This window comes from Rhipicephalus sanguineus, chromosome 6 (genome assembly GCF_013339695.2).
Source record: "Rhipicephalus sanguineus isolate Rsan-2018 chromosome 6, BIME_Rsan_1.4, whole genome shotgun sequence".
In the NCBI taxonomy this organism is placed as follows: domain Eukaryota; kingdom Metazoa; phylum Arthropoda; class Arachnida; order Ixodida; family Ixodidae; genus Rhipicephalus; species Rhipicephalus sanguineus.
The window spans coordinates 71,137,196-71,159,962 of NC_051181.1; the positions used below are offsets into that span (position 1 = coordinate 71,137,196).

Genomic DNA, 22,767 nt, shown 5'->3' on the forward strand with positions numbered 1-22,767 from the left:
TTTAAAGCCATGTTCGCAAAGGCAGCTAACGCAAGCTGCGGGTGCAGCTTCGTGCCGCCTACATTGCAAATAATGAACCACATTTGAGAGGACTGAAAACGATGGTTTTAAGATTAGATGTTATATATAAGCTTTGAGATGTTAATACTTATTTAACGAAGTTTTCTTACTCCTGACCTAGGTTAGGTTACTTAGCTAAAGCACGTTGTTGCGCTACCTTACGGCCAGGGGCAGGGGCAGTTTCGGCTAGCAGTGATCGCTGAAATGTTTGAAAGGGCACCCGATATTTTGCGTTTATACTCTTATCTACTTCATTATCTCTTACATGATGGCAAACTGCACCGAGGACTCGAAGCCTTCCTCGGGCCTTCTCGCCTTCAGCCCCAGTTTGCTCATTGCTAACGAAAAGAGAATAAGTTGTGCACATCACACGCACACGCAAACATAAAATGTACCAGCCCTCTCATTTCGCGACTTGATGCTTCCCGTGATTCGCTAACCCAAGTCTCACTGATTCTCATTGTGCATGCGATTTGCAAGATCTTTAGCCTCCTCAATGCAGCTTGCCTGGCAGCCGTTTGGTGCCTGTGATCTTCTTCTCAAGGTTGACAACGCGACTTCACACCGCACTGCGAATAATATACTGTGGCTCCACTAGCACTCCCGAATGAGTACGACCGTAGCACTCCTGGTAATTCCCTTCTGTTTGGTAATCAAAACAACACGACGAATCGGGTATCCATCGGCTAATTCTCAGTGTATTTTGTTCCTGTGAAAATACGTGCTCATTATTGGCGGTCCACAAACATCACACGTTTATTTAAGGGTTTCGAAAGCTTGCGTTCAGGTCATCGGTAAAAGCCCGTAAAAGTGGCCACTTCGCATTTCCACACACGCCTTCGCGTTCGACAAGCTCCATGTCGTAAACAACGATAATGTTCTGGGCCATATCATAGCGCTACGACTCGACAAGGCGCTTCGTCAGTTGTTCAGAGCTGCAGAACGCCACCATATAAAAAAGAATGTTCCATCAACCAACAATGTACTCGCTTGAGACAAAACCGTAACAATGGGTTAGGCCAGCCAGTTGGTCGCGATCACTCAGGCGCTCTTCTGCGAGGAGCTCGCGCACGGTTGGTCGGCCGAATGCGTGCGCGAAGGTAGTTTTGAAAGAGGCCCAGTTTGAAATCTCAGCCTAGTGGTTGTTCAACCAGAGTTCCGCTACTTCTCTCAGGTACGAGTTTGTCGTTGTCATCCCACTCGCTGTTGACACTCACTCGTTATAAAAAGGTCAGTCCTCGACGTCTTGCTCATCAGTACCGCTGACAATGACGGGTTCCCGCTCTCTTGGAACACCGGGACAGCGGACAGCTTGGCGTGTGGTAGCATTCTGCGGTGTAACATCGTTCGGCATTGTTGATGGTGAACGTAGATTCCCGTTATGGTGGGCCAGGAAGGAGAAGAAAACCAGCACTATCCACCACTTGGTGGTATGCGTTTAACGTTGAGGCAGTGAAGCTTGGACCGCAGAGCAAGCACGAGCACCAACAACAGCCGTCCTCGTCTTCTTTTCGCTGGCGCACTTGTATGCGCCCTACCGTGCTACAATTATTTACTAAATGCGAAGCATTTCTTAGTGAACCTTAGACATTTTGAGCGTTTCTATCTATCTATCTATCTATCTATCTATCTATCTATCTATCTATCTATCCGCCTACGTCTGGCTGCTCTCGTGATCGCCTCCTTAACTTGGTGTAGACCGAAATTGTCACGGGAGGGTGAGAGGATTTGGCGAATATGACTGTCGGGTCATGACATGAATAACGTGAAAATCCTGTCACGTACGTCATCAAGCCCTTTCCTCGAAACACGTGGGGCACATACCCGTTTACCATGGGCCGCGGTGTACGGGTATGCACCACAGGTGATTGAAAGTTTACATCTACCCAGAAACAGAGACAACAGACATTGATAATTTAAATGCGATAGCTTTAAGAAAATTCGGCAGATCCCACGCGTTGTGGGGATCTGTTTCATGCGAAGCAGTCGGCGAGTACTTCTGTATTTTATGGCTTTGAGCCAAGCGTTAGGAGGTAGATCGACGTGTTTAACACGAAAATGTTTTATGCCGGGGTCCACCAAGACTTCCGTGACGTATTTCCGTCACGGAAATGACGTCGAAAAAATGTACACGACCAGATGGCAAAGAAGAAAAGGTACCGTTAACGGGCGTCGAACCCACGACCGCTCGGTTCGCAACAGATGCCGGGCACCCTATCCACTGCGCCACGGTCACAGACTCTGGAGGCTTCACGAACGCGCCTTTTATATCTACCACTCTCCCATCGCCTGGGTGGTGTTGACCTCTGGGAGTGGTAAGGTAAAGTAATTCTTCATTGCTGCGGCCTCCGCGACTAGCACCTGCCACGCGTTACGCGTCCGTCTCGTTCGGCGCGTTTTCAATAGAAGTTTAATTTTGTCAATGCCTTAACACACCGTGAGGTGGCGACCTTTGCCCAAGCGTTGTAAAGGCGTCGGCCTTGCTCACGGCATCACGCTAATACAAGCCAAAAATAGCTCTGCGACGCGCGCCTGCCTCACCTGGCTGTAACACCGCGTTTCACGCCCACACGCTCGCCCCGAGAAAAATTGACGCCGGGCTATTCTAGCCACCATAGCCGGGCTACCGAAGCGGCAAGACGCGCTTTGCGTTTCCCTCTAGTCCGGCCGTGGTGTTCAATCACATTTTAACATGCCGCGTGATGGCGATCAAGTTCTGCGTCCAATATGCGACGCTCTTCCGGCTATCACACCTCGTTCTCTGATTACGCTTTCAACGTTAACTACTACAGCTGCCACATGGGTTTGTTTAATCATTTACCATGGACGTTAGTCGTCGAGATGGAGATGTACCACCAATCATCAAAGTGGGTGCATACCTTAAACGGTGCCATTAGCTGCCAGACATCAATATCATTGTGCAAACTCTCTTATATCAATGTAGAGTAAGCATTCAGTTACTTCTGTAAGGGCACGCTTTACTTTCGTGTTATTCCGATTCCTTAAGAGTATACGTTGTTGGGCTAGTTGGTTCATAATCTTCAAAATTGGCTAGCGCGAAAATCGACACGGACTAAGAAGGAACACTGATGTACAGGCCTGTCCTGTACAGCCTGTCCTGTACATCAGTGTTCCTTCTTAGTCCGTGTCGATTTTCGCACTAGCCAATTTTGAAGCGTATTCCGATTCTTATGACCAAGGGATCAACCATGTTTTTTTTGTAGGTGTAGTAGCTGTGTGCACATTGTGGGCTTTCCTGCATTGTACCTTTTACAGCAGTGCTGTCACGCTTGAGGTTGGCCCTGCGTCGTTGACAGAAAAATATGATTATCATGAACCGCCTCATTCTCCCTTCGTCCTCCTCTTGCTCTTCGTCGTCTTCTGCTTCGCTCCCAGAACACGTGCGCCGGTTTGTCCGGTGTGGGATACAATCATTCTGATGGGTGAGAGAGCGACTACAAAGAGAGAGAAAGACAGAAAGAGAGGGAGGAAAGCGATAGAAAGGAAAGAGAAAAATAGATACAAAGAAAGGAAAAAAAAGAGAGAAAGAGAGAGAAAGCGAAAGAAGGACTACATAGAGAAAGAGAGAGAGAGAAAGACATAGAAAGAAAAACAGAAAATTAGAGAGAAAGAAAGAAAAGAAAGGAAAGATAGAAAGGCAGTGAAAGAAATAGACAAAGATGGAACGATACAAAGAAAAAGACACAAAAAGATCGAAAAAAAGCAGAGGAAGAATAGCCATATTGAGTGTGTTATACCAAGGGGTACGAAAGAGAGAGGTAAGAGGATAAAAGCCTAGCCAATTCAGCACCAGCTGTTTGCCCGCCAGCTTTGCTGTGAACCAGCCTTGTGTGACTTGGTGCAAGTTCCGCGACTTTCCCTGTTTCTTTCCTTTCTTGCTGCAAGGTGCCGCAAGAAAGCCACCGGTTATAGTGCGGTTATAGTAAGCCACCAGTTATAGTGCGGTTATAGTAAGCCACTGGACGTTGAGCAACGAGCAAGACAGCTTAGCAGTGTCTGCTGTTGAGCAATGCGCCGCATCGCTAGGAAAGGTATCTTTAAGCACAAAACAGGACCCGGGCAAGAGAATATGCACAAACAAGAGCACGTTCGCAGCTGATTTTTTATGCCAACACTTCGCTTCACATAACCTCACTAAAAGCTCATCAAAACACAAACAGAGAAGAATACATGGAATAGAACCAAGCTTAATTGTATCCAATCAATTATAATAGTAAACTCCTTGTCATAAAAAGACCACTACGCATTGCTTAACATTGCCTGCAAGAAACACCAGAGCAATTGGAGGCCAGTCATAGGGAGCCACTTTATATAGAAGATTACCAGGAGTGGAAGCGTGCCAAGATCGAGGCAACTGCACCGCCATCTGTGTACATTGTCTTTGCAAAATCAAGCCAAACATAGGTTTCTTTCGTGATGAGTGGGTTCAATATCAAAAGAGTTAAACCTCAGTCTGTTTTATTACATATTATGGAATAATGTGTTTCCAAGACGAAGAACAGATTCCCGATCTGCCTATTGTGACTGCTCCAGTCACACAACACACACAAGGACTAGCGCAGAGAGTACTAGCGCAGGACTAGCGCAAAGGACTAGCGCAGAGGACTAGCGCAGAGAAAACGAGCAGCCAATACAGGAAATAACTTATATAAGATGGAAAGGCGGGCTCGCCTGTCCCTTCTTTGGTAAGCTCTCAGTGCTGCAAGTCCCAAAGTGAACCTTAAGAGAATGCCTTATTCCAAGAAGCGATAGTGCTCCTCGGAAGTTTCATTGGCGGGTCTACGAAAAACACACTGCAAGAGTCCGTTGAGTTAACCTCAATATTGGTGAAGACCTACGGCCGGCATTCATTTCTTCTTTTCCTGGGTCTGGCCGAACACTTCCAATGCTACGTAAAAACTTTGCTATTAAAACTAGATGTGTGACGCGCTGACCCAGAGAGTAAACCGTTCCAGTGAAATGGCAACTGCGAAAGGGCTTATGATGAGTTTGTGAAAATAATATCGTCGATGCCTATCCTAGGATACCAGTCTTTTCTTTACCGCTTGTGCTGAATGCAGATGCACCATACTATGCGCAGGGAGTGGACCTTAACCAGAACCTGTGAGAGTTGAATCCCCAAAAGCAATATGTAGTAGTGTATTACACCTATGCACAGAAGCGGGCTGGAATTAACGACTCGGCAACAAAATAGAACGCGCTTGTTGTATCGAAAGCTTCGCAGTATTTGCGAACGAACCTCGAGGCTGCGAAAGTAACGCTTTTTAAATGCGAAGCATTTCTTAGCGAACCTCAGGCACTTTGGGCGTTTCTATCTACGTATCTATCTACATAGCCGCCTACGTCTGTGCGCTCAACCGGTCGTCTCATAGGTTGTAGCATCATATATTTGCATAGCATAGGATGAGCGTATGACGAACACGATTCACTAATGATGACACGAATAACGCAAAATTCCTGTCGCGTACGTCATGAAACCCTTTCTCTCAGTCACGTGTGGCACATACCCGTATAGCAGAGTTCATGTTATACTGGTATGTACCACAGGTGATAACAGAGTCTTAGTCAACGCAGTAACCGCGAACATACACGTTGACACGGAAGGAAAGTGATAATAATAGTAATTGTTGTTGTTTTACATCCTAAAACCACCACATGATTATGAGAGACGCCATAGTGAAGGGCTCGGGAAATTTTAACCATCTTGAATTCCTTAACCTGCACTGACATCGCACAGTACACGGGTCTCTAGCATTTCGCCTCCATCGAAATGCGACAGCCGCGGCTGGGATCGAACCCGCGACCTTCGGCTCAGCAGCCGAACACCGTAACCACTACACCACAGCAGCCGACGCAAGGAAAGTTAGGGAGCTGAAGACAGAATACCTCTGGAAGACGCTGCGCTACCATACTGTCGTCCACGTGGTCGAAAACGTCGACCACGTGGATTATGCAAAAATCTTGGTCAATGCTTCGTACAATACCTCTGCCGAGAGGACCAGGTCCCTCATTGTTACCGGTGACTTCAACATTGATTTATCAAAACCCAACAACGCCTGGTTCTTAGACGACATGAAAGCCGGCTTGGATGTGGACAGGGCATCACAAGACCTCGGTGCCACGTCCAGGAGAAGAGTCATCGTAGATTATTTCTTCGTAAAAGCCATCTGCGGTGTCCACCAGCTCTACTATACCTCGCACTTCTCTACACTTAGACCGTTCGTAGCCGCGATCACGAACGTTTCCGATAACAAGTACTGTCCAGTTGCTGGTGCTCACTGATTATGGTGATGATGACCTTATTCAAGAACTGCCAAGAACCCCTCCCACATATTCACCTGGATTCGTGAAACGTGCGTGCATTTTCCGTCATAACGGAGAAGTATAAGCATATCAACTGTAACGCAGCTCTAACAACTACAACTGTGACTGTAACGTACGTGCAGTGCACCTGCGCGTGGCACTCGGCTGTGTATATGTCTATGGAAACTTTTGTGAATAAAGCTTAGCTGCGAGTAGCACCCGTCCTGTGCATCTGTGTTTCTTCATTTTCCTATTCGAATTCGCGCTATGCAGTATTGAAGAATATAAGCACTGCATATCAACCCGCTGCATTTGGTGTTGGTAACATGCATGTTGCTGTTGGCATCGTTAAGCGACTGTAAACAACTGGCTATACAATACATGTGCGACTCTTCAAAATATGTGTGTGCCTATGCCATTTCCACATTTCTCTAGCGTCATTCCGCAACGTTTCGCTCAATGCGAAAAATTGCGACACAGTCACCTTCCTGCGCATGCTTCGCATAACATCGATTCCCACGCTACGTGGGATCTGCCAAATTTTTACATATCACATGGCACTGACTACCTTTCTCGTTATTAGACAACCAAGCAGCCGCATCGGCACATGGTTAAATTACCTGCAATTTTATTTCGTCGTTTGCCATCGTCCAGGTGTTTTAGTCACTGATGTGCTGCATTGACCAGGCTCCTGATACCCACCGCAGTTAATAACCCTCTTCAAGTCAATGACACTAAGCACTGGGGTGGTACCGAAGAAAGGAAATTTATCAATGGAAACTAACATACCGACAACAATGATTACCAAGATTGAAGTTTGGTTAAATATGTTAGAACTGGTGCCACAATGGTGATTACGTGTCTCACTGCTTATATTTGAATTCCCGACACAGTCGAAAATTATTTGTTGCTGAATGACATCGAAGAGGAGATATCTTCACTTGCGACTTCGTTTTGGGATGCTTATCATGAATATCCTATATTAGCGCAGTGGTGGTACTGCATGTGAGTAAGGTGTTGAGGAAGTCCTAAGTAGAGGTGAAAGTCTTAGACGCGCCCCCAAAATGTGCACTGATCTGGACGCCAGTCGCGAATTCGAAATATAATGGAAATGAAATCCATATAAAATGGGAGGCTAAAGCTCATATGAGCCAGCGCACTGAGAATGACTGTATCTTCATTTGACAACAATTAATGATAAAAAAGAATGCACACGTTCCCGAAGTCACTATTATGGCCATCTGAAAAGGCAAGCGGGGCTCTGTCTTCAAATGGTGATAAATTGTCACTGCTGCGCTTACTTTGCTAGTTTGTAGAATAATACGCCATCTGGTATGCATTCTAACACAAATATCTAGCAGAAGCACTTGAAGAGCTTCGGCTCTTGCACAGGGTCTTTTGTGTTAGTTCGGTCAATTCTATCCTGTGATTTTGCACTGGTGTAAACGCGTCTTGAACATTACATCTTATAAAGCCAACACGACCAATTCCACTCATCAGTACCTGAGATCACCAGTGCTCAATGAAACATAAATAAGCTCCTTTAGATACGCGTAGACTCTCCCACACAAATGCAGTTGGAAAGTATCAAGCGTATACAAAAAAAAAAACGAAAACGCCAGGCCTGCGCGGAACATGCAGTACAGCCACAGCGAAAGCCGAAAGAGTGTCCTTTCTAAGGTCCGTGAAGCAACTACTACGAGTAAAGCGGCAAGGTAACCACTACGCCATAAGTCATCCGATTTTCTGTGAAGTAGGGAAGTACCCTCTATGTCATTACTCGTCATTCTACGGAGAAGCGAGGTACCCAAAACAAATTTGTAAGGAAGTATGTCCACTTTGTAGATGCTGTTGCTGATGGCGATGAAGCCTAATGGCTGTGTGCTCTGTAATGAGTTGGAAGCTTTAAACGATCCACTCATTACGCAATTCGCATTAAGTCATGCCGGATTGTTATTTTACACGTCTACCACGCTATATTCCATATGTTAACGTGATTCCGCTTCCGACATGACGCTTGGGTTCTTTTTGCGAAGGACTTTCAACCACCGCCGTGGCGCTGTGGAAAAATGTTCGACTGCCACACTGTGACCCGGGTTGAAATCCCATTCGATCCTTGATATTTGTTTCTCAATTCGCGCGATAGCGGTTACGGACACCGGTGGTGACGGTGGGGGACAGCTACGCCACCGTGATCTGCTGTTGTTGAGATATCGTAACAGGTTTCACTGTAAATGTGCTATTCCTGCCCCCCTTCACTCTATTAGGGCGCGGTAAGTAGGCGTTCTGAATTAGTGCCCAAATGCGACATCAGTGTTGCCCCCTGCCACGCAGTATCAGGCCAGCTAAAATTCTGTCAATACATTTTGGTACCAAAACGAAAAGGAGGCCGCCCGCGCAAAAGACGGACAAACGATATTCTTGATGCTAGAGGAAACTGTAGAGGAAAGCGCGCAGGTTTTTCCATATTTGTTTGATGGACTCTCCATCATGTGTTGGCTGCACATGTATAGCAATGGTCTGCTTGAACAGTTATAGAAGTAGTCGCGTGATATTAACTCCGTCTAAAATGCAAGAAGATGAACAACATGCGAATGGGCCTGTTGCAGGAATGCGGGACGACATCTTTATTTTAGCGCTTAAAGCACAAACACAAGAATGTCCACAGGACAGGTGATGTTCTGTGGACCTTGATGTGTTTGTCCTTTTAAAGGACATGACGCTGTCGTCGAGTGCACAACAAATAGCCCAGCAACATGTTCTTCTTAAGCAGGAAGACGGCCCTCTGGCAGCAAGTTGGTAACACGTTAAATATTTATAGCTTCATCAAATCACTTAGTGGCTTCTCGAATTTGGCTGTGTCTAATGTTATGCTTGGTAGTCACGTTGCTACATGAAGAGAGCCAAAAATAGAAGACTTAACTTCCTTCACTTTATTAAAGGCGATGAAAGTCGACAGAGCCATTTACCGATGGAGCCATGGTTCTTGAACCGATGCGCAGTTATTCACTTCTTGCGGTCTAATCCTCTACCACCTCCGACAGCACCACCAAGGGCGGCAGCTTCATTGATGAGCACAGCTGCAATAATTAGTAAAAATATGTTTAGATTTATCACTTGATATGTCCGAAGTATATTCAATATCTGTCGCACGGGCAAGCAGTCCGAAATGGCATCTTGTGTGCAGTGATATGCTACATGGTCTTTCTTTGTCGTGCACTACTCTGCTCACGCTTTAGGATATCCACAGAAGTAGGTCAGGCTTATTATTAGCCCGATATTTAACCTTAGTTAGCATTGTTCTTATTTTAGCACCAACACTCTTCATTTTTAAGAAAAAATGAAGGCCCTAACATACACTTCCTCATATGATGAACTTTTGATAATGCTAGTTTAATAGCGCGAAATAATGGCGACATTATTCTCTAACTTTGTGATTTATTTATTAGGTAGGTGCCTCGCTATTCTAATAATTGCCCATTATTCAAACAATATAAAATCTGTTAAGTAGGTACTCTCATGCTTCTTTTTGGTGATTCTATTTTTGTATTAAAAATAGAACGGAAGCGCGATGCTACGTTTTAACGGCGGATCGTCAAATATTATTACGACATCAGTTGATGCACACGTGCAGCGTTTCAGCAATTGTGATATAAAAAATGTACACTCAGAGTGTGACAATGAAGGGCTGATAAAGGTGGAATAACTTATCAAGATATCTGTGAGCTTTTTTGGGAACACTTGTACAAACGAAAATTTAATTAACAGGGCGAGAATCTAGACTTCTCTGAAAGACAACCGGAAATCCCACCTATTAGGTGTTTCGTACGGGACATGCCTTCTTCACTCAGCATACTCAATTCTTGATTCAAAATCATTTATTTATTTATTTATTTATTCATTATCATGAATAAAATTTTACCCTCCCTCTCATAGTTCCAGTTTTACCTCTATGAAAAACACATTTATCTGAGTGTGTAAGAAAATATGTTCCAGCTTCTAACAAAATCCCATGTCACCGTAATTCACTAAAGAATATATATCTATAAAATATGTGTGGTATAAAAGTATACCTAGTGAAACGGCAACCCACATGAAGGCGTTCACTCCAACGAGTCCGTTCATGTTGACTGGTATTGCAAAAAATATAAATAGAAAAATATTATCTGACTGCTTCGCATACAAATTTCCCGCAGTTTTCCAAACTTTCAATATTTCACCACAATAGGTATGACTATCTTTTTTGCTGCATAAAATTTACTTTTCAATCGTTTCATTGTAATAATATTGCAGTTATTTTATTCCTATGCTCATGAGTATTATATCACTCACAACATGTCGTTCGACACGATATCTAGGCCTGAGTTTTGAGAAGTGAGAGAAATACAATTTCAGGTACTAGCCATTCTGAAGTCGGTTTCACTACAGCTATTAATCGAATGTACCTGACAGACATGTGAGCGTGGTCGCAGTAGGAACCTTGGTGTGAAAGGGTCGCAATCAACCGATATGTAGAGGCGAGAACAAGCCTTACAGAGTATATCACCGTGCGCAATATTGTATTTTTCGGTTACTTACAATGGGGAAGGACAATCAAAATAGTGGGCTTTGCGCATTCGCGATATTGCATGCTCAAGTTTATATCAATATGGAATTTCAAATGCTTATCTTTTGAGAGAGTACATCAATATGGTTTATAACTCACAGCTGCAAGCCTATAAATCATGAACTATGAAAAGAGCGATTCTAATAAATGTGAATTAGTGAAAACTTGAAAGCGCGAACGACGAAGACGAAACACAAACAACAGGACTTGCGCTTAACTTGCAACTGGCGTTTATTGGAAACGAGCATCGTGATATACCCCGCATCAAGCTCATGCATATGCACTCGTCATCCCACAAAAGGTAGCGTGGGTTTATTTTGAAAACATGATATTTGAGCACAAATCTACGGTGTATCAATGTACTTCGAAAGAAAAGCCACTTCATTTTCTTTTAACAGCAAAGAGGGGCTGCTGACACACTTATCACCTGCTTTCTTTATCAAGTAAGCCTCGACGATTTCGCGTTCTGTTTTTGAACTGCTTTTTTTCAGAAAAGTGGTGTTGCAAAATAAAGGGGTACAAGCACATTGTTTGCAATGTTCTGCCATGTGGCTACCGAATCCTTTTCTGACATCGTTATTGTGCTGTCTCGCCCTGTCATTGAAGCATTGGCTAGTCTGTCCAATATAGACACGTCCACAATTCAAAGGAATATGGTACACTACGCTTGCAGTACACACAGTGTAGACAGTCTTATGATTGGTGTGACATTCTACACTGTGTACACTGTGTGTACACAGTGTAGAACTGTGTACACTGTGTGTGTACTGTGTGCACTGTGTGTACACAGTGTACACAGTACACACAGTGTACACAGTCTGCACTGTGTACACTGTGTGTACACAGTGCAGACTGTCTACACTGTGTGTACTGCAAACGTAGTGTACCCAATTCCTTTGAGTTGTGGACGTGTCTATATTGGACAGACTAGCCAATGCCTTCAATGACAGGGCGAGACAGCACAATAACGATGTCAGAAAAGGATTCGGTAGCCACATGGCAGAACATTGCAAACAATGTGCTTGTACCCCTTTATTTTGCAACACCACTTTTCTGAAAAAAAGCAGTTCAAAAACAGAACGCGAAATCGTCGAGGCTTACTTGATAAAGAAAGCAGGTGATAAGTGTGTCAGCAGCCCCTCTTTGCTGTTAAAAGAAAATGAAGTGGCTTTTCTTTCGAAGTACATTGATACACCGTAGATTTGTGCTCAAATATCATGTTTTCAAAATAAACCCACGCTACCTTTTGTGGGATGACGAGTGCATATGCATGAGCTTGATGCGGGGTATATCACGATGCTCGTTTCCAATAAACGCCAGTTGCAAGTTAAGCGCAAGTCCTGTTGTTTGTGTTTCGTCTTCGTCGTTCGCGCTTTCAAGTTTTCACTAATGATGGACCAACTCGCCCAAACCAAGGTATTGTAATAAATGTGGTATCAAGCCAGCATGAAGCTGTAATGCCTGCACGGGTCGAGTGGTTCTTCGCGGACTACAATAAGGATGCTACAAGGCCTTCAAACTACCTCGTTGAAATAGGCAAAGTGTACTGTTGAAATCTAGATAACGGCATAGGTACGACGGCATACCAGACCTTTGGAGAAAAACGCCGCTTTACTTAACATTATTGCTACCCTGTCTTACGCTCACCTCGAGAGAAAATTTTGAATGTTGGGTAATCAACACTGTCCCTTGGTCAATAACTACTGGTATATAACAAAACAAGTAAAGACAAGAATTCCATTGTACGTCAAGACGAAGACTGAAACATACGATGTAAATAGTAAAATTTTCATACAACCAATAAATACCCTGATTTTGCCGTCCCGCTTCCATGGCTGTAGTTTCGCTGGTGGTGGCACTCCTCTTTTAGGGGCGAAGCTCCTTAAGGCGGCACCCGTTCGTCCCTCGTAGTTGTCGTAGTCGTAGTGCGTATCCAGTCGTAACGCTAGTACCAGATCTTGACATCCAAGGTGGTGCCGGTGGGAGATTTTTCCTGTGTGTTGTTGAACAATAAAAAATTCGCAGCGTGCGTGTTAACTAAAAGCCGAATTCTTCTGTCTCTCATTCCCCTTTAGCAGCCATTGGCATGTTCCAGTAGGAAACGTTAGTAGAAGTAGAAGTGTAAGTGTTAGCTAAAAGACGACTTCTTCTGTCTCTCATTCCCATTAGCAGCCATTGTTTACCTCCAAGGTAGTGCCTGGTGAGATTTCTCCTGTACGTGATTAAACAATAAAAATTTTGTTCAAAACGCCGTTGATTGATGAAATAAACCAACGAAAGACGCCAGATGTTTTCTAAAAGCAAAACGAAAGAACGCCAGATGTTTCTAAAGCAAAACGAAAAGACGCCAGCTGCTTAACCAAAGATGCCAGATGTTTTCTTAAGCAATGGTTTTCTAAACAATGAAAATTCACAGCGTACATGTAAAATTAAAGTGAGCTGCGAGTCGTCATAACTCATCGAACCTTTAGTATAAACGCGCCCGATCTCACGTCGGTGATGATGTACTGGGCAGAATTCACGGAAGATTCACGGTTTACCGATGAACCTCCGCAGCTTCGCCCATTCATCATTCACTCCGTGGATATGCTGTAATTTTTCTTTTATTCTTTTTTCATTTAATCAAAATTTCGTTGACATATCATGTCCTATTCATTTTTATTTCAATTCGGTAGCCTGCAATACTTCGGTGCAGCAGGCAGGGCTTAAGCTTTTATTTTCTTTTAAGTACTTTTATACCGCCCAACACCACATTTTGTCCCTTGGTCACAGAAGACTATAGCGTGAATAATTCCTAAGGCGCATGGTACATATACAAGGTTGGTATAGGTATAGCTGCGATGCGGCAAATGCAGTGCAAAAATGTTCCAAAAGCCGGGAGAGTTCATGATTAAAATAGATACTCCGACTTAACACAACAAAATATAACAAAAAACTACACGGACGTTTCGCCACCTATGCGGGTGGCATCTTCAGTATGAACTGACACCAAATGAGTGAAGGTAACCCAGTCTATTTCTAGTCTCGTATGTCTCTGTACACATCCGGTAGGGGGCCACGGTTGCTGTTGCACGCCGACCTGTCACGGCGGATGAACCACGACTCGAGAAGCTTTCTCTTGCCCCACCTTTGTTCCCGAGCCAGCGTCGTTGCATTACTGAAGTCGAAGGCATGCCCCGTCGTCCAGCAGTGCTCGACGAGTTCGCTCTTGGAATGCGTGGCATGGGTGGCTTTGCCGACGTCCCCTTTGTGCTCTTTGAACCTCGTTGACCGCTTCCTGCCTGTTTCGCCGATGTATGTGGCGTCGCAGTCCCCGCACGGTACCTTGTAGACAACCCCGCTTTGATCGTTCGCAGGGGTGCGGTCTTTGGGCTTAGTGAACACGTTTCTCAAGGTACAATGAGGTCTCAAAACGGTTTTAATGCCCATCGGACGAAGTGCTCTCCGAACAGGGTCTGACACGCCCTGAACGTAAGGGATGGAAACAATGGATGTTGTGTTTTCTCGTGCCGCACTTCTTGTTCCCCCTCGCATACGTCTCATGGTGTCGTTGATAAACGTCCTCGGATAATGTCTGCTCCAACGCACCGACCACATTTTCCATCTCATGTCGCCGCAAGTGCTCATCAGAACACACAGTATCGCAACGGGACAAGAACGTCCTCACGAGGGACCCTTTGTGCTCGGCCGGGTGATGTGAGTGGAAGGACAAAAAGCCTCCGGTATCGCATTGTTTCCGGTACACTGTTGTTTCCACCCCGCCATTACAAGCCCTACGGACAAGTATATGCAAAAATGGCAAGGCATTATCCTTCTCTACTTCATAGGTAAACTTAATGGCAGGATGTACGCCGTTCAGTGCCTCATGGAAAGCAACCAGATTTGCCCTCTTCAGGATGACGAAAGTGTCATCAACGTACCTACGGTATAGTTTCAACTGAAAAGGTAGAACCTCCAGCGCCCGTGTTTCGACGTGCTCCATCACTAAGTTGACCACATCGCTTCTTCAGTTTATGATATCAGAACAAATTCTTTGTGTTGTTCCAGATGCCCTCTCCCGCAATAGCATTCATCTAAAGATCAAATAAATCCACACTATATAATTAAAGAGGGCAGTAGGCTAGTATCGAAGTGTTACAACGAACTTGTCGACTTATGCCAAATGAAAATCTTACTACCTCATCAACGCTAAGAACAACCAGACCTGGTTCGCACAACACATAAACGTTAACATTGTTTCGTAAGTAACCCTTGTTTACAGGCCAAATGGCCTGTATTTCGAAAAATGCCTTCGTTCATATCGAATCTGACTAAACAAATTGTGCCAGTCAACGCTTTACACAATATTAGCTCAGTTAGCCAGGCAAAGACAAAGTGCTCCTACTAACGAAATATCTCAGGAACGTGGCACCACATATTTATTGAAGTGGCCCATTGCACGTAAAGTGACAGGTATCATAGCTATACTCACCAGTATTTTGACGCTATACTCACCAGTATTTTGACGTCAAAATCGACGAGCTAACATTGCGGTTCGCTCGTCGATTTTGACGCTGAAGTTTCAACGGATGGTTAGGTAGAGAAGTAGCCGTAGCTGTGGCTCTTATATGCTACCACTAGCCAATAATTGCCTGTTATTGAAAAAAATACCCAGAGGCGTAAATCATATATTTTTAAAGAAACGCACTGAGTGTCGCAGGCAATTTTACAGGTTAGCATCTTTAATTTACAATGCAGTCAGAAATGGGAGCACAAATATCCAGCCAGCTCCACTTCGCGAACACTGTAGGGACAGCGAACCTGATGCCCCCTCTTCATCAGGCTGTATGGCACTTGTATTTTTTTCAACTCTTCGGTTCGTTGGCCCCTAGTTTCGGAGCCTCTTGCGCGAACATTGCGGTTCGCTCATCGATTTTGACGCTGAAGTTTCAACGGATGGTTAGGTAGAGAAGTAGCCGTAGCTGTGGCTCTTATATGCTACCACTAGCCAATAACTGCCTGTTATTGAAAAAAATACCCAGAGGCGTAAATCATATATTTTTAAAGAAACGCACTGAGTGTCGCAGGCAATTTTACAGGTTAGCGCCTTTAATTTACAAGGCAGTCAGAAATGGGAGCACGGGAAACAGGTTGATCAAATGTTTGAAAAGGACAATCATGCTCATCTAATTAAGGGGCAAGGCTCTGTAAAAGTTACATGTGTTTAAAAATTCTAGACTCCTCTAAATGAGATAATAGATACAGGTTACCAGTACTGCGCTAATTTCTTCATTTTCCATTAGCCGTCTGTGGAAAGTTCCTGAAGTGCTTGAGCGCTGTAAGCCGAAAACTATATAATTAGAAAGAAAGGCAATAGGCCATTCTTTATATTTATCTAAATTCCTCACGGTGAATTGAGAGCTGCACATGTGCAACAGTCAGCCCTCCTGGACCTTAGCCAGCATCAACGCGAGCCCGACGTAATAAAACGCATTCAACCCATAACACGCATCACACGAGTATACCAAGAAAGATCCAATTCCTACGATGTACAATCTTATCGAATAAATGAAATCTTCCATTATATATAAGACAGCTCCATGCGTTTCTGAGGCCCTTGTGGAAAGGTTTAGCATATTTTTCGGAGTCTAGGGTCAGCCGGGCAAAATGAGACATGAAAACGTATGCGGTATATACGTTTACTCTATGACTTCAGACATCGCTCTCTTAGTGGAATAATTATTCACTTTCAGCCGTTTGTCACTCTGTATCTACTTTTCTGTTCTGTAATACTGACGGCTTCTGCCGCTGGAACTAAGCGAAAGGCAGGTGAACTGCATCTCGGAAAATTGGAAGCCCAGCCCTTTCTTTCACACCTTCCGAGCAGACAGGGTACTGCAAACACCGAATCTTTCTGGACGGCTACACTACATGCCAAATATTTTACATTGAAGCTGTATATGCCAACGCGAAGCGCTTGTTCCTAGCGCAGGTATGTGCCACAGATTTTGAACAGGTCTCACTACCAACCACTGCTCGACTATAAGTGCAACAGTGTCCGCGGGCAAAAGTATATGTGCCACAGGAATTGGGCAACCCCAGTACTCAGGGCTGGTTCACTAAACTATGGAGAAACGGAAAATGCGTCGAAAATACGCATGCTGCTCAAATGGCTCCTCCAGATCGTGCTCGAAGCGCCAAGAGCATGCGGCAAGCAACTCAAGGACGCATTTCTCGCCAAAGAGAAGGCGGCTGCTCAAATGGAAAAATTGAAAGCAGCATAGGTCACACTCGAGTAAGACTTACCAAGGTGTGCGTTCGAGCCGCGCCCGTTCGTATCTGTTTCGTGCATTGTCTAAGAAAACTTAGCACAAGAAGCGCTGATCAAACAAGACTTTCTGTACCGCTCTGCGCCCTACTTCCCATTACTGGGCATTACTGTACCTTATTGTATCTTACTGTACCTTATAGTACATTACTGTACTTTTCTGCGCCTATCTGTCCCTTTCTGTAGCTTCCGTCAAAAATCAGTCTCACCTCTTTGACATGTGTAGCACAGCATCGGTGATCATTCACCTTCACAGGATTGACAGGCTGCGTGTTAAAACCAGTGATAAACACCGGGGCCGCCCCTTTCACCTTCGTGGGTCAAAAACCTGTGCAGGTTGTAAGAGCGGTGTTTTTTGCTTAGTGTAAGTTCTTACGGTTTTTCATTTGCCTGTAGACTGTAGTATAAGACAACGTTTACAGATGCAATGTAAGGCACACGCATGTTCGCTTTTGCTTTGGCCACCAAGGCTACAATGAGCACCATCTGCACTTCCGTGCATATACCTTACAGGCGCACATCAAAACTTAAGTGTGACTTCGTGGAGTGGCACTCCATAGGGCTACTTGTATCGCAGTGCCGAATTCCTGAGTTACCGTTTGTATGATGCTTTAGTTTTTCACTGTGACTTTACAATACGTTTCCATTTCTAGATTGTGAAGACAGAAAAAAAGATAAATAGAACTGCTTGCAGTTTAACGCAATGCAAACATACGACTTGCTATGCTACCCCGCAGTAGATGAGGTATAATTGGTGATAATGTGTAAATAGAAAAATGAAGGAAAATAACACTACGACAGCAACACCACAACTACAATCCTCTATAGTTTTCTTGAAAAAAATGTTTGGTAACGTCATATAGCTACAGCAAGAAAACATGGTCTCCCTTACCCCGTGGTTTCTTCTGATTTATTAGATAGCTAGCCGCAGGGCGTTTTACATCACGGCTTCGAAATCATCGCAGTGGCAGAGTTTGTTTATGTAACTTCATTGCTTCTTGCGGCTATTAACCAATTCCCTCTTCCGACAAGCAATAATCTGGTTCTGCTAGCAACAATGTTTAATCCTGCTTCCGCCGAAATTGGCGCGTAGAGAGGACTTGCAGCTAACAATCGAGCTTCATTCGCTTTATGTACCTTTGTATTGGCCTACACTACGGCGATATGTGTTGATAGGCTAGAGGCCTTCTGACGGCAGCAATAGCTTCGCTGAAATATCTTTGCCACGAAGTTCATGCAAGCGCAAGCAAGCATGAGATGTTAGCGCAATTTTTATGTTTCCTCGCTTTTTTCTACGATACTTTTCTGTCAAGTACTTCAACAAGTCGGCGGTTCTACTTTCAAAGGAAAGTACACATCAACGCTTGACAATGTGTAAAAAAAATTACTCAGACAGCACGGAACAACAGCAATCGAACGTATTCTCTAGAGACCTCAATTCCAAGAACAGGTGGCTCTTGCGGCAACCCTTATACACTCTAAGAAAAAAAAGCATCAAAAGAGGGCCACGACACCGAGAATCTCTTCGGGTACCCATTTGACACCTTTTGGAAGAAGACAGCATTTCTGAAGAAGTCACTGGACTCTCGTTAAGCGCGTTTTCATTGGCTTCCGTGATGAAGGCGCCGCCGTATATGCCTTATATATCGCGCTTTCGTCGTTCGGCGCCGTTGTGGCGCCATGGCTGGCCGATGGAGCCACTCTGGCGCAGCGCCTCCACCTCCCCTCTCAGTCTCCACGGTCTTTTGAAATGCGCTGTGCTGGCTGTGCGAGTTGCGTCGATTGCCTGTCTTGTAGTTTTTGTTCGAGTGAACATGCCCATCATCGGTGGCAGTCACGCAACGCTCCGTGTTCGAAGTGATGCTTGGAGGGCGTAATATTCATGGAGCTGCAGACATGGACAACATGCTCGTGTTAACAGAAAGTTTACTGCTTTCGTACGTACTAATTATACAGCTTTAGCTGGGCATCTACAGCAACTCTCCGGGAGTAGGCTGCTAGCCATTTACAGCACTAGTCTGCCTCTGCGGGGCTGTTGCGGGTGCCCAACTAAAACTATCAGTTAACGAGTTGACACCATTTGCGCAGGTCTGTACAAGCTCCCATAAAATGAGCGCACATTTTGTCTGCACTGCTGAAGGTGCAAGATGTCGTTTTAAGACGCGCTTTAGTCTACTTCATAATGACATTTCCATCAACAGTGAGTGTGCAGCATGCTTCCGTGCGTGGGAACGTGAAAAAGAAAGTCTGTGTACAGAACACTTAGACGCGCTATATATAATGGTTTTCGTAGGCTTAAAGACGGTAGTTTAGGATGTATTATAGTACGATGTTTCCAGCAAGTACGTGGTAGTCCAGCAAGTACGTGCAGTAATTCCGGTATATGACAATGATCTCGACGTAGACGGCGTCCGCGTGCGCTGGGTGTCGTTCGAGCGCTCCTACTCACGTGTGTTTATGTGTTTATCTGAATATTTAGGGATGGATGACGTTTGTAAAACACGCGGTCAGCACCCGCTCACGACGTGCCCCTGACTGCCGGAGGATGCGCTTGGGTGTTGGAATATGCCGGCGCAAAGCCGGGCTTTTTCTGAAAGCGAATTTTGAAGCGATATCTCAGAAAAGAAGTGCTTTCATTCGTGCATAGCCATTGCCTATTGCGAAACGAGGTCCTGCCTTCTTTTACGTGAAAATTTGTTTTCAATGCGAAATTACCTACAACGAAGCACATTTGTCAGATGTGTGTACAGTAACGGTGTGTTGAACACAGGGTGGTTTCAAATACAAATAATAGAGTGTGTGTGTGTTGGTTATTCCCAGAATCCCGGATCGCGTCTCCCGCCTCCTTTCTCCAGTGAACACCCACACTCTGGGAACCTAAGGTGTCGCTATGATCTGGCGCGTCACCACTCGTGATGGAAAAATGAATGGCGGCGTTCGCCCTGTCGACAAGGAAGTCGGTCCTATATACATTTCCTTTGGTCGGACAACACGACGTAGGAAAAGAGGTGAGTGGCACCAACGCAAGGGAGCCTAAACCAATTTCTTTTGTTGTTTACAAGAGGCTCACACCATCTTTTGCTGCATGTTTGTTGCCAAGTGATGCGCTGCAAGAGCTACTATTTGCAAGTTGTGTTTTACACGATAATGGCTAAAAAATTTGGTTCCTTACCATGCCTGTTTGTATTTGTTGATTTGTTGTGAGCCTTCAATATATCGGTGTAAATTACTTATTGTGTAGATTTTGAAAACTCTTAATGCACTTCCGTTTTCTCACCATATTATCACGTTCTGTTTTCGGATACAATACAAGGAGCGACAACATAGCAAGTCGCAAGTCATATGCCTCCAGCCGTCACCACTTTTTGATTTATTCATAATCATATGGAATAAATATGAAAACATGATGCAAATTTCTGCAAATAATTTTGCACCGAATGACACTCTGGCCATCACTATCATACATTTTAGTTGGCTATACTCATACAAGAATGTGAATAAGGAGTACCTCAACGGCTTAATTGAAAACCACAAACCATCTTTTCGCGCTTTCTGGATTACTCTGCTGGAAAAGGTGTGCTGTATTGATGAGTTTCATTAAAGTAATGCCAAAATTTAACTAGTATTTTTTTGGAGTCACTGGGCACAACGGCCAATATTATTGGCAAAAGTAGAGAATGGGTCAATTGAGTAACTTAAAATAGTTGTGGAGCCGCGTGACGCTTCGGTGTCTGTCATTTGACCCCCGTAGGAGTCTAACCGGCACGAGTCGTTTGACTCTCGCATAAGTGGTAATGTGATCCTTCGGATAACAGTCCTTCCACTCTTCCTAGAGGGTCATGGGTACTCTCCTGAAGCTCGCTGACTCTAACCCACTGAGAGAGTCACCGTGAGTCTTCAATGCGAGTCGTATACGTGGCAGATCAGAACTATCCGAAAATAGTCACCTTTACTCTTTTTTTCTTGGAGTGTATGAGCAAGAGATTATCAGGCTTTCTATAAATTATCTCACATCCTGTTAATGATATCATGTTTGTCATTATGTCATTTCCCCCTTTCAACTTTTCGATTTCCGTATTGCCGTATTTAAACCTTGCTTCATAAGACAGTAGATAGCAAAATGATGCTGCAAAGGAAGTTCAGTAAATAAAAGAAGTCACCGTTTCGCCGCAAGGGCGAAGCAAGGAATGCGATAGCAACAAATTGTAATGTAATACGAAGTGAGGGTGGCAGCTAACTCTTTTGGATCCGAGCTCACGTAACTCTAGAAAACGCATGTGTAAGAGAATATGGCCGTTCCAGGAAGAGATCTTCTCTCCGCAATGTCTCTTCACGTTGACAGCGCAGCACGTAAAAGGATATACGAACCACCTGCTGATGGGTGCCGATATAGCGCGCGCCAGCGATCGCACCAGACCCTCAGAATAAACGCTCATCGTTGCTGCTCGAGTGACAAGCCCTCCCCACCTCGCGTGTTTTCATGCTCGTTCAAGACGATTTCTTCACTGCTTTGACGGTAGGCCCCCCGAGCGGGCTGACGTTATAGCATGCGCCCTCCGAGCGACGGAGATAGGCGGGATCGTTTGATCTCTGCTTCAGCCACGTTTGTCGGCCCCGCTCGCGCGCTTTTACGCGTGGTTGAATATACGATGCGCGGGAGGATGTTATCAACTCTGACTTTACACGGGACATAACGGCGACGGCAAAAACCCGTTGAGAGTCTCCCTATAATTTCTATCGCAATAAAATAACTGGCCGGTGAAGGAGGAGGGGGGAAAATATTGGGCTTCTACTTTGCGAGACTCAGTCCATCCATCTTTCCTATAATTCTATCGTCAAAAGGCGGCATCATTCTAGAAAAGCAAAAGAGACCTAGAATGACCACGGCCTCTAGTTGAATTATTAGGCCGCCAAAAAAAGCGATGTTTGAAGTCGAAGAGTAAACGTTTAAAGTGGCATTATTTCTCGTGTCTCATTTGATACGGCTTACCCTCCCTCCCTATCCCATTCCTCTCTTTCTTACTTTTCTGTCTCCCCTTACCCCTTCCCCAGTGCAGGATAGCAAACGAAACTCAAGGGATGGTTTGGTACAGGAGTGTCCGTCGCTGTGGCTCTTATATAATACCACCAGCCAATAATTGCATGTTATGATACCTTTACGTATTAATTACGTAAATGATATATTTATATGAAATATGTTTTCTGGTTAACCTCCCTGCCTTTCCGCAATACATTTCTCTCTCTCCTTCTCTTACCCTAGACTCAGGACAAAATGCCAAAGCTTTTTCCAGGGCCCTCAGAAACGCGTGGTGTTGTTTTATATATAATGGGAGCTTTCCTTTATTCGACAAGATTGTGCATCTTAGGAAGTGGATCTTTCTTGGTACACCCTTGTGATAAGTGTTATAGGTTGTATGCACTTTATTATGTGGGGCTCGCGTTGATGTTGGCTAAGGTCAGGAGCGCTGAC

General features: G+C 44.6%; 1 long non-coding RNA gene across 1 annotated transcript in view; it reads right to left on the reverse strand.

Moving 5' to 3' along the window:
* Nucleotides 1-9,352: 9,352 nt before the first annotated feature.
* LOC119397905 (uncharacterized) overlaps nt 9,353-22,767 on the reverse strand; it is a 33,130-nt gene continuing 19,715 nt past the window's right edge. The window contains exon 3 of the long non-coding RNA XR_005184667.2: nt 9,353-9,464. This is a non-coding gene — a long non-coding RNA (uncharacterized LOC119397905). The remainder of the gene's footprint in view (nt 9,465-22,767) is intronic.